A 12,866-nucleotide genomic window follows, 5' to 3' on the forward strand; every position below is an offset into this window, starting at 1 on the left:
GCAAAAGGCGAACTGGATTTGGGTCTGTTTTTCACAGAGGTATATATACTACATAAACGCCTAGCACCCTCTCTCGACGACCGACTGAAATCCAACAGAGACGACGTTTTCTCATTAGCATTCCTTTTTGCTTTGTCTCTTCAGTGTTGTCAACACACAATTTGAATTTATTGAGAGAAAATATTTCTAAATACAATTTTCTTTTCCTTAAATATCGATTTCATGGCAGAACGTTTTGTAACAGTTTGTTGATCTGATTTAGACAGAATCCTTGTATTCTCAGAGCATTTTCCGCGAATCTGCGAGTTCCTCGAATTACGATCGACCAAGACGCTTTACGAAGCGTATCTGGGTTATTTTTGGAATGCTTCAAATACACTTCAGGGTAACCAACACAAAATAATAGCCAAGGTTGAGCTATGTAAATTAAAAGGGGGCTAAGTCGATCCTAACTCTTTTAATTTATGAACATCACCCGCGAGTCCACCGCTGACGAACGTCTAAACAGGTCCACGAATAAAAAATACACCACAAGAACTTTAACAAATCATATATGTAGCTTGTGTCTTGGTGAACTCGAGCACACAGACGCCCGCAAGCAATTTGGCATTGAACGGTGTAATCAAGGTCACTGAATTTATTGCTTGACTTGACGATAAGTTTAATAACATGACTGAAAACTGAAAATGAAAGAAAATAACTTTTACTTTATAGGTGTATCCCAAACGGCAGTTTCGACGGTGAATAGTTTGAGCGTTCTTTAAACGAAAGCACAAAGACAACATAAACAGACTTTTGCAGGCACTACACAAAGCATGCGATGCATGCTGATATTATTGCGCAACTTTTTCATTTCTGACGGACGTCGAGAAGACAGGAAAAACTCGAAACGCTGGTCTGACTGGTTTGTCACAAGCAACTTAGTAATGATTCAGCCTTCGCTCTTAAGTCGGTGATTTTGTTTTCGTCTCCCTAGTTCCTCCGACTCACCAGAGGTGTTTTGTCCCAATCGTGTTTACTTATTCGCATATTCTAAAGAGCAGGAGAATGGTATAGTTTTTATCACAACATTTCGGTTTTTCAGCTGGGGTTTTTCAAGACGGTAGCTTTTCGTTCTAAGAGCGAAACACAAGCTTAAAAAGCTCTTAATGGGTTAAAAATATTGTTTACGAGTAGCTGCATAAGACGAATGTCAATCAACAACAATGCATGCAGAAAAAGAAAAAAAAAACCTACCTCACTCTCTCCCCTTTACCAGGGTGCAAAAATTATAGTTACCAATAAATTCATCATTGACACTAAATCGTAACATTATTTGAATACAAAACAACTTGCTTTGGAGTGAACGGAGCAGTTATGCACAACTGATTTGGATAAAGAACTTACAGTGCGAATGGACACAGACCGCACGGGTAGAAATTTTATCATGTCGGGAGTTTGGGGTTTTTCCCTTTTTCTCGGAACAACGCTTCATGACCTTGGAAGATTTTTATTTACTCAGTGTACAAACAAATGCATTAACGCAGCCAGTAAGTAGTTTTCCACTTTAAACGCGAAGCAAACTAAAGGTAGAAAATTCGGTTAACTGGAACTTCAGTGTACAGTGTAAACCGATTAGTCAGAAATGTTGAAGATAGATCTCTGGTTACCTTATACTGTTGCGTATGGACAGTTGAAGGTTGCTAGAGACCAAGTGTGTTTAGCACGGCGCGCAAACAAGACAGAGATTACTCACTAACTTGTCAGTGTAGTAAGAACTGTGAAATTTCACGTCTTAAAACTTCTGTGTTTCTATGAAATAGCTCTTGTTGTAAATATTGCGCTGTGTGCTGCAAGTAATAAGCCAGCTAAACCAAGCAAAAATAATTTATTGGCTATTGATGATGTACGAGCCTCTTCCCAAAAGGTAGAGCTCGTTTTTCTCCATATTATGAGTAAGAGCAAACATCAAATTTCTACGAAAAACAGTGGTACGGCAGATAAATATGTCAATAGTCCTGTAGTTGTTGTATTGATGTTTAAGGTAATAAATGATTTTTAAATTTTTGTATATTTTGGCTCAGAGTGACACGAATCGAGTTTGTCTAAAATTCTAAACGGCGCTCAACGGTTAATGTAAATTCAAGGCTATCTTTATGGGTTAGTAAAATTGTAAAACGACGTTAATATTTTTCTAAACATTTTGTAACAGGAAGATACACTATGATTCCTCACTGGAAACCGTTTTCAAAATTCTTTAAACTATCCCTCAAATGGGACCACGAACGCAAAGCTGTTATATATATATATATATATATATATATATATATATATATATATATATATATATATATATATATATATATATATAAGGCACTGCAACTGATGAAGGTCTTTGACCGAAACGTTTATTTTTATTAAATTTTTAAACTTTTTTTTAGATTTCTTAGACTTTTTACTGTATATATATATTTTTTTCGCTCGAAGTTGTCCGTCCTCGTTTTCCACAATTGCCTACAAATTTCATTACTCGAGGTTTGGACTACGAATCCTTTGGATCCTTCTGGCGCGTGGCATCCCTGTTGGCTCGAAGCATCTTAACTTTTTATATATATATATAAAACGGTTATAAAATGCCTCAAGCCAACAAAGAATGCCACTGCGTCAGGAGGATCAATGAAGATTCACAGTCCAAGCCTCACCGCAAAAATGAATTTAAAAACGTTTGATAAAGCAAGGACGGACAACTTCTGACGGTAAAAAAAGTTAAAAAGTTAAAAATTTAATAGAAAAACGTTTCGGTCTTAGACCTTCATCAGTTACAAGAGAAAAAGGACGAAAAATAAGTTTAAATACGGTTACAGTGTGGAAGATTACGTAACGAAATGAAAAATACAATATTGTGCTATTAATACATCGTGATTAATACAATACAGGAAGAAAATGCAAAACGAGAAATACAATGCTGTACTATAAATTGCGTCATACAGGGTGATAATTAATAGACCAAACGAAAAGAATACAATACTGTGCATAAATTACACATATATATATACTTCTTGAACTTGAACAGAATAAATTTATAGAGCGCTCGACTCTGAGAGGAGCAGTGTAGATAATAAACAATGGTAGCAAGACTTCAATTCATCGTTTTATTGCGACAACGCTGTTTCGTATGGTCAAAGGATGACCACACTCATCAGGCAATATCAACGAATGACCGTTAAATTTCACAAACTGGCAATTAAAAGCTAACTTTAGGTTGCTATGAGATATAAAAACAGTTGCTATGATATGGAAAAACAGATGCTATATAACATTGAAAAACTGGCAATAAAAAAAAAATAATAATAAAATAAAATAAAATAAAATAATAATAAAATAAAAAAATAATAAAATAATAATAATAATAATAAAAAGTAAAATAAGAATCAAAATTGAAGCAGTTGCTATGGGATTTAAAATCTGAAATCTCGTGTTGCTAAAAGATTGCGTTACGTGCTCACAAAGTTCTTGAGTAGGTATCTGTTTCTGTGGGGGCACGCACTTGCTAGTTCGTTTCGCTTGTTCAAAGTACACAAACTCTTCTTACAGATGATCACGAATTTTTCAAAAAGACATAAATTACATTTGTTAGTAATGTTGCTATAAGGTCTGCACTGCTTAATGATTCTCCACTTGATGGTAAAAGGTTTGTTGTTGTCTTTGAGTGTCCAAATATGTTTAGATAGCTCAGTTTCGTTTCTCTTGTTTTGGTGTCGAAAGGATGCTGTGTGATTCCTGTAGCGCTCTTTAAAATTTGTGGCGAGGCCCACGTATGATTCTGATGACGTTTGTGTTGTGATTGTGGCTTGGTAAACTACATTTTGTGTGAGGCATTTTCCGTCCAGCGGGCATTGATCTTTTTTTCTGCAGTTGTATTCTTTGGCGTTTGTTTGTGTTTGCGACTGGTGGTAATCTGATAGTAGTGCTTTGTTGTGTGACGAGATGATACTCTTCATGTTAGGCATGCAGGAGTAGCTGAGCCTCAGTGTGTGCTTGTTGAAGATCTTGTGTAGGGGGTGTCCGTTAGGGAAGCATCTGTCAATGATGTTTAGGAACTTCCTTCCCAGGTTAGTTTTCACGTTAGCATTCCATGGGGGGTTGTACCATACGATTTTTCTTTGGCGATTTCTGTTGCGCTTTTGCTGTGGTTTATACGTGAGCTTGTGATTGTAGCCGCTCTCGTCAAGCGCTTTCTGGTACGGCGGAATCGCTTCGTCGAAAACTTTCTGGCTAGATGAGATGCTGGTCAGTCGTTTGTTGATGTTTTCTGGAATGTTCTTCAGTAGTGCGGGTGGGTGATTACTTTGTCGGTGAACGTAGAGGATTTTGTTGTTGGGTTTCATGATGGGTTTGTAAGATCCACTTGTAAGGTCTAGGGTTACGTCTAGGAAGTTTATGGTTTTTTTGTTTGCTTCGATGGTGATTTTGAGGCCATTTGACTTGAAAATTTCACTGACTTCTTGTTTCGTTTTCTCGATTTGTTTAGGTGTTGCTTTGCACACTGCCAGACCATCGTCACGGTAGAGACCAACTTGGCCTTTAAGTTTCGGTGTGATGAGGGACAACATGTAGGTGCCGACGAGTTCGCATGTCTCGGCTCCATCATATTTTATTTTATTATTATTATTTTTTTTTATTGCCAGTTTTTCAATGTTATATAGCATCTGTTTTTCCATATCATAGCAACTGTTTTTATATCTCATAGCAACCTAAAGTTAGCTTTTAATTGCCAGTTTGTGAAATTTAACGGTCATTCGTTGATATTGCCTGATGAGTGTGGTCATCCTTTGACCATACGAAACAACGTTGTCGCAATAAAACGATGAATTGAAGTCTTGCTACCATTGTTTATTATCTATATATATATATGCACACTAAATGGTGTGCAACTAAATTGTGCAGTTTGTCTTCATTTGTGATAGTATATATGAGTTCATGAAGATCGTTTATGTGTGGCTGGTGTTTGTGAAGATTTATATATAATAATAATAATAATAATAATAATAATAATAATAATAATAATAATAATAATAGTAATAATTTCCAGCGAAAAAAACTGAAGACTTCACCTGCTATGAAAGTGCTCAATGGAAAACCAGAGCTGTAAATAGATAGATTTATGGAGTCGTGCTGAGTTAAACAAATTTATTCGCTACTCCGAGTTTCATGCTTCTTACGAAGCATTCATCAGCCAACTGCCAGAAAAAGACGGTTACAATCTTAGATATACACATTTAAAATAGGGAACAATGCCTTACAGCGTGACATGTCGAGATGTTATTGGCTGATGGAAGTGTGACGGTCTTGTATACAAAATACAATTAAGCGATCACGTTACTTAACAGAAATTTCTTAGAGTGGTTTAGTGTTGCATTTCCGGTTTACAAATAATGAAAAACTTTTCCCATAAACAGAAATTACATTTTTTGTTGATGTTTGAATACGATTTCGCTTGTTTTACTTTCCTCCATTTGATTTCGTAATTTATTTTATGGTCCTTCAGATTCCATACGTGTTTACTCAGTTCAGTTACATTTCTGTACCGCTCGTTTCTTTCATTAACGATGTATTTGCACGAAGCGGTGAGGAATCCTATTTTCGGGATTAAACTGAACGTAGCCTTCAGTGGAAACATAAAGCAACATGAAACTAACCTTGAAACTCTCCGCTCTCATTTTAAGATGCTTCAGTACGTTCAATCCCAAAAAATATAATGCCGCCTTTTTATATAACAAGAAGATCTGTTAGATCTTATAACCACGCTTTTAAAATTTAACTGTTTTCTTAGTATTACAGTCGCAACGCAGTGCATATTCTAAAGCAATCTTTGATGATTCATTGATTACTGTAGACATCACAGCACTTGATCAACATAAACTCTATTATCGCACCATCAGTCGTAGCCGTTGTGACATCTCCGATGACGTAATAGTCTTAATCTGGAAGTTTCTTCGGGATATGTATGGGCATGAAGATACGAACACTATTACAAACCGCTTTCTTTCTTTAAAGTCACGATTAAATTTAATTGTTTTTTTCCCTTGAGTTAAGGGTTAGCAAAGAAGTCACACGAGTCACATAATTCAAGAATTGCGTTATCTACGGCTATCTTTAGTACGGTGGTTATTTCCCTATCAATGACGTAATCTTTGCACGTTCTGACACGTTCTTTGCTTGGCTTCCAAACATTTAATTTTCTTTCCGATCTATGAACTCGCTGCGATGAAACAGTCAAAGGATTTACTTCATTTGCCTAAAACCGCAAGAAATACTCGCAAAATTACAAATAAATTAATGACCGTCGCTTCTGCCGAAATAAACTTGCAAAGTAAACACGATCTTATTTGTCACGTAGCGAAAGTGAAAGCTGCAACGTCAGCGCATTCCATGGCTGACGTAATACCTTTTCTTGACGTATTTATTATTCCCTTGGAATCCAACGCTTCGATAAAACCAAAAGAAAATATATTTTACACACAATAAAGAAAACAATATCCGTAAAGTTGTCCGTGTATTAATGTTTCAACAGCTTTTGGCGAATGAACATAACACGTTGCGTGACTCGAAATTTGGCCGACAGGGAGGTTGGGTCTGGTCGCAGACAAAAAAAAAAACAAGAAGATCTTTAAGATCTTACAACCGCGCTTTTAAAAGTTAACTGTTTTGGTAGCATGAGTGACCCGAAGAAAAAAAAACGAAAAAAAAATATCGGTTTTGAACCTATTTCCAGCAAATTTGGCACACTGGAAGCTGAGAAAATTACTCTATTTCCGGTCATCATTTTTCAGCTCTTTTCGTCATATCCCCCCCTCGGGAGGGTTTTGTAAAGTTAGCGAATTAGTTGCAAGGCACCGTAATGGTGATTGCCGTCGGCGAAATGTTTATTTGCTAAAAAATTGCGGCCAAATCTTTCGGAGATGGAAGTCAGGACATTTGTAAGGATACAGAAAGTAATTTGGGACCAGTTGCTGACTTGTAAGGCTGAAATTATCCAGAAGTAAGGTTTCTTTAACGTGACCGTAACGAAGGCCACGCGGTGAATAAATTATCGGCTCTTCTCACTGTCTCGTTCTGTTTTTTGTTTCGTTCTCTTTTGGAGTCCGCCGAGGTCATTTTTTCGTCTAAATAACTTGAGAAAAGTTCGAAAAAGATGTTCCTCTTGAATTTTCAGCTTTCAGGCAATAATCCTGGATTTTTTTGACCGAAACGTAGGTTCACTGGTTATGTTAATGTGGGCGACCGTCGCTTCCTTTGTCGACTCACGCAATGAAGCTAGGTTACAAAAAAAATCTAATAATATTTAGTTCTGGTTTTGTTCGATTTCGTTGAAATTTTAATATGATGAAGCTGGATTGTTAACGAATAGATTTTAATACTGCCGATATGAGGTAGCTATTAACGCTAAAGTGATATATCGCTTCGATGTCAGGGTTTTGAAGAGATTTTTTTGCAACGTGTAGGTTCGGCGTGATTTTGTAATCTGAGATTTCTATTGACCCTGAAGAAACAAGGTTTGGCGAGTAAACATTACCGATTGCGTAATTCAAAGTTGGCCGAGTGGAGATCTACGTCTGGTCTCCGACAAAAAAAAAATTAAAAAAAATAAACCAAGGGTAGAACATGAACCGCGCTCGGCCCATGGCCGCGCGGTTAATAAAAAAAAATAATAAACCACGGGTAGAACATGAACCGCGCTCGGCCCATGGCCGCGCGGTTAATTATGCCAAATGTAAGTTTCCGAGCCGAAAGGGCGGCAGGTATATTTTGCAGGACAAAGGTTGCAGGTTGCAGGATGAAATTTAATTATAACAGGGAAACCGCTGGCACTAAAAATAATTAATAACCTATACTCGTCAGGGGTTCTTACATAATGTAGTTCGCCTCTTTCACATAGTGAAAACACCATCAATCCGCTATAAGTACTTATCGATCGACACGCTGAGACCAGTGAAATCTCTTCAAAGCCATCTGGATGGCCGCTCCACGGATGTTTCCATCGATTCCAGATTTGGCTCGGGTCTTCCCTCAACAACAGAAGATTGCCATCACAAATGAAGCAAATAAATAAAGAAATGAAATAATATAAGATTTTGACCAACGGAATATACTAGCACAAGGTCAGTGTGCTTTCATTTTGGTAGTCACAGGGAAGAAACCAAATTCAGCAGATATTTCAGATGATATTTCAGAAGTTTCTTCAAAAACAATAATCCATTGCAGGCCTAAAATCATAGGAATATACTCTACTCCCATCGCTTCGGCCGGTTTGGCACTTGGGTGGAAGCCACCTTTCTGAGCGATTGTAAACAGCGTCATGTAACAGTCATGTAATATTCGCTCTTAGAAAAAGGCGGTATGAACAAGGACGCAGCAATCAAATGCACTTAATGCTTAGGAATTATTTCTTACCTTAGTGAGTATTTCGCGATGGGAAACCACGGCAGTTTTAGCAAAACACAAACAAAAAGCACCGAGCCATGTCGCACGTGACAGTAACGTCACTTCGACTTGGCTGGGAGGGAGAGGAAGGGGGGAGGGGAGAGGGAGGAGCGGTGGTAGTGCACAGGTGGTTTCTCAAACTTTAACTGCACGTTTTGACGGGCGAGTGCATTTTTACGATGTGTCTTTAACGGGCAGCTTTAAAACGGTTTGTATATGTCAAAATCTGTTATATCCTAAAGGTAAAGTCTGCATGCGAGCCAAGTGGCCCATCAGGCCTGAGCTTATCGCGGTTTCTGTAGCATGAAGCGACTAGGAGTATTTCTACTCCCCCCTGGATGGGATGCTAGTCCATCGCAGGGTTACCCCCAGCATTAAGTTCGCCGGTACCCATTTATACACCTGGGTGGAGAGAGGCACTGTGAGAGTAAAGTGTCTTGCCCAAGAACACAACACAATGTCCCCGGCCAGGGCTCGAACCCGGACCGCTCGATCCGGAGACGAGCGCACTAACCATGAGGCCACCGCGCCTCCCACTGTTATATCCTAGATTGGATAAAAAAAAAGTAGATGGTTGATATCACTACCGAAGTGGAACGTCCATGGCACAAATTTTCACTGCGTTGGTTGGACTCAATGATTAAGGTCGTTCGGATAAAAGAGCATGAAAGAAAACGATGAATCCTCTCTGAACAAAGATTTGTTGGTTTCTTAGATACATATGATCATATGGCGCGTGTGCGCGTGACCGCTTCCGAAATGTTGGCTGATTTGGGTGGCACCGTCATTCCTGAGCAACTGAAAGGGCAATAGTAAGTCGAAGAAAATCTGTGCGAAAATTCAGTATATGGTAACAGACGCGGTGATGCGATGGAAAACATCAAATTTGCCCCATTAAATACAGATATTTTTTTGCCCCATTAAATACAGATAAATACTCCATTAATAGACTACACGGGGAGGCTCTACCCGAAAAAGGTAGAGCAAGTTTCTGAAAAGGGGATCCGTTGTGCCGACTTTAAGTATGTGAAAGGGGCAGCACTTTTTATGGATGGTATATGAAAGAGTTATGTAAGTCAAAAGAACAAAAAGTGTATCAAAGGTTAAGCGTTTAGACGTCGGGCGGGATCCTCCCCATATGAAATTACCCCCAGATTACTCCTGATCTCTCTTGAGCAGATGAAGAGTGACTGGTTGGACGTCAAAAACGCCCAAAAAATCAGCATGGTTCAATGAAGTTGAAAATAAGTAGCTAGAGAACAATTTCAGCCTTGAAATCGAACGGCAAAACATTCGCTAGCAAGACCCTGAGAGCGTGGCGAAAGATATGTGTTTGCAAAGAAAGCAGATAGGTCGAAGCTGTTCTCTAGCGACGCGTGCGTTGCCCTTTGCGCAACAGATACAGACAGTTATTTTGGGAGTGGCATCCTAAGATACATTTTGAGTGATTAACTGTTAGAGTTGCGCAACATTAGCGAAAGTTCCGTGATACCCGCCGGGTTGTACTTCAAGAAACACAGTTGTAAAACTCTCCGGCTGTGTCATCTTGAACCTATCCAACATGCATATTTAAGGAAGGAACTCCTGCGTGCAAACTGACTTAGCATACCCATGCTTAAGACTGCAAGTATTTCATATGGTGTGTAAACACAGTTTCCAACCAAGGCGCAAGGTGGACAACATTTATGCATTAGGAGATGAAGACCCAGTTATGTTCTGAGCCTACTGTGTGGTAATTATCCTCATGTTATAAGTTGGCAACTATTCAGTACCCCGTACCAGACAACAGCAATGTGTTAGCAAACTTCACGTGGAATTCCATAAAATTCACGGGTCACATATACTTCTAGCTGCTTTATCGTACACTATATAATTTTTCCCTCATCACGTCTCACCCATAAGCACTTTTCAGCACTCCACGAGAGCTAATTCAGATGAATGTCGACCGTTATGTATTATAAGTACGCAGACGTCCTCTCACGAGGGTCCTTGTTCCCCTCAACAGTTGTTTGTATTCGCTTGTTCCTACAATTATCCGTACTCACTCCCGGTGAGTCCGAACGAAGCGAGGGTCCGCCCCGATCATTTCGCTCATTCTTTTCTTTCGCTCGCCGAATTTTTTTTTTTCCGTCCTCGCCAGGAGCCTGTTTGCAGGCTAGCGTTCCACTTCTGTAGTGAGGTACTTCCTTGATCCAGTCAAGGATATACCAAATCTTTACATACACAGTTTCAATGTGACTCGCCCGTAAAATCTCACCACGCGCGTCCATTGCTGCCCTCTACCTTCCCCCCATCCCCGCTATCTCCCGGCCAAGGCTATGTTACGTTACTGTCACCTGCGACATGGCTGGGTGCTTTCGCTCTGGGTTTTGCTAAAACTGCTATGGTTTCCCGTCGGGAAAACCCTACTAAGGTAAGGTTGAATTCCTAAACATTAAGTGCATTTGATTTTTGCTTTCTTGTTATTACCGCCGTTTTCTAAAAGCGAATTTTAATATGAAATTCGGCGATCAACTTGAACTTTATGACGTTACCGTCTAAATGCGAAGTGGGTCAAATTTCAAAAATACGCCAGCTGTTTTCATTTTAGAGCAGGTAGTTGCCTCGAAATTCAAAATCCTAACTTCTTCTACTTGAGAATATGTCAGAAAAGCAAACAAAGGCAAAGAAATGTTTATTTCGACGAATGAAAGTAAAATTAAGAGCTGCCATGCATTGATTTCCGAATGGCATGAAAGGTCAAAGGGTCGCTCATATTGCTCAAGTGACCTGTTTTAATTTACCCCAATTTTTTCTTCGCCCGACGTGTATTTGAAATGATTGTTCTTCTCCAGAGTATAGTCTGGTTGGCTGAAGCTATGTACCAGAGTGCTGTTTTGAGCCTTGAATTTCGTCTAAATTCAGAGTTGGTGAGCTCTGTCGCGAAGCATAAATTTAAAAAATTCGTCAAAAATTGACGTTAAACTTTTATTTAAATTTTACACCGCGAATAAGCAGAAGAAATAAGGTCTTTTGATTTCCTGGGCTAACGTAACCTTTTCTAGAACGCTTTCACTTTCTAAACGGGAGCTTCCGAAAAATGCCCGATTTCGTCGTCAATTTTGGCCGCCGCGAGCGCAAAATACAAAAAAAAATTGGAAAAAAAATAAATAAAAATCTAATCGACCTGAAATATTTTTAGAACTAGTTCAGCTAGGCCTTTATTCTGACAAAGTTTGGGAAAATCGGTTTTTTTCTATCTTGCATGACCTTAGTTAATCCTTACAGCAAACTGCTCTTAAAGATTTATTTTACGATGAGCGATTATCCAGGAACCAAAGAAAGCTGCTATGTATTTAGATATGCAAAGTATTAGATAAGCAATCAAGCGAACTGAAGTCACACACTTAAAGTATACATGTAAGCCGTTAATGGCTCCATAATCAGAACTGCTCTGTTACCAGACAGTGGTGAATTGAGTTATGGGTCTGAAGACCTATATTTCGCTTTAAGATTATTAGCTTAACGTGAAAGAATTTTGCCTTTCATATTGTAAGAATGGCTGACTGTTAGGATCGAGAAACGCCGCTCAACGACCCATTAGGCAAATCGCTCATATTTTGCCCAAAGATACCCTTAGGTGACCTAATTCTAAAAATCATATTATAAGGTTCCAGCGAATTTTTATTTTTCAGAAATTCGCGAAAATTTGAAAGCGCGGTCAAAGTGCGGTTTTTCATGTAATAAAATGACCGAAATAAGGTGCGAGGACGAAGCGCTGCTTAAGTCTTAAAATAAATTAAATTGACTTCAAACTTCACACAAATGTGGAACAACCACTCTAATTTATTCCTCGTTTTAAACTAATCTCAGATATGTTGATATAGTGGTTTTCCAAACCATTTTAAAAACACCTATGAAGCGTGTGAAAAATAACGGCAAAATATAGGTCATGTTTAACAGCATAAAAACGCATCTGGTACCTCACTTTCCGATTATTTTACTTTACAGCCTTAAAATATCATTATTAAACATATACCATGCCAAGTTTCATGCTCGAACTCGCAGTACTTCCCTTTGAGAAAAACGAAAATCTATGTCGATGTGTTGGGCGAAAATATCACAACAATTATACACGAACAATAGACAAATCAATTTCAAAAGCGAAAGTAAAAGGCTATCATTAATAAATCAATTCAATCAATTAAGCAATTCACTGCTATCAGTAGAAACATAATGTCCTCATAATGTCCACTACATAAAAACTGTTTTTAGACGTTTTCGATCAAAACATAGCGCGTTAACTTTGTTTAATTTCCTGTCCGCAGTCATGTCTAGTTTGTCATCGCGTGTATTTCTTAATGTAAACAACACTGTGAAAGGCTCTCATAACAAACGCACAGAGGTTTCCTGGAACCTCGATG

The 12,866-nt window shown here is 38.5% G+C and overlaps 1 protein-coding gene and 1 long non-coding RNA gene across 2 annotated transcripts in view; one reads left to right on the forward strand and one right to left on the reverse strand.

Moving 5' to 3' along the window:
• LOC149117809 (uncharacterized) overlaps positions 1–12,866 on the reverse strand; it is an 80,256-nt gene that overhangs the window by 39,175 nt on the left and 28,215 nt on the right. The window lies entirely within an intron of this gene.
• On the forward strand, positions 3,915–4,592 carry LOC149117810 (uncharacterized). Its single transcript, XR_016210088.1, has 2 exons — positions 3,915–4,091; positions 4,511–4,592. It is a non-coding gene; the product is annotated as an uncharacterized LOC149117810 (long non-coding RNA).

This window comes from Orbicella faveolata, unplaced genomic scaffold (genome assembly GCF_042242905.1).
Source record: "Orbicella faveolata isolate gen_17 unplaced genomic scaffold, um_ofav_v1 contig_1, whole genome shotgun sequence".
NCBI lineage: Eukaryota > Metazoa > Cnidaria > Anthozoa > Scleractinia > Merulinidae > Orbicella > Orbicella faveolata.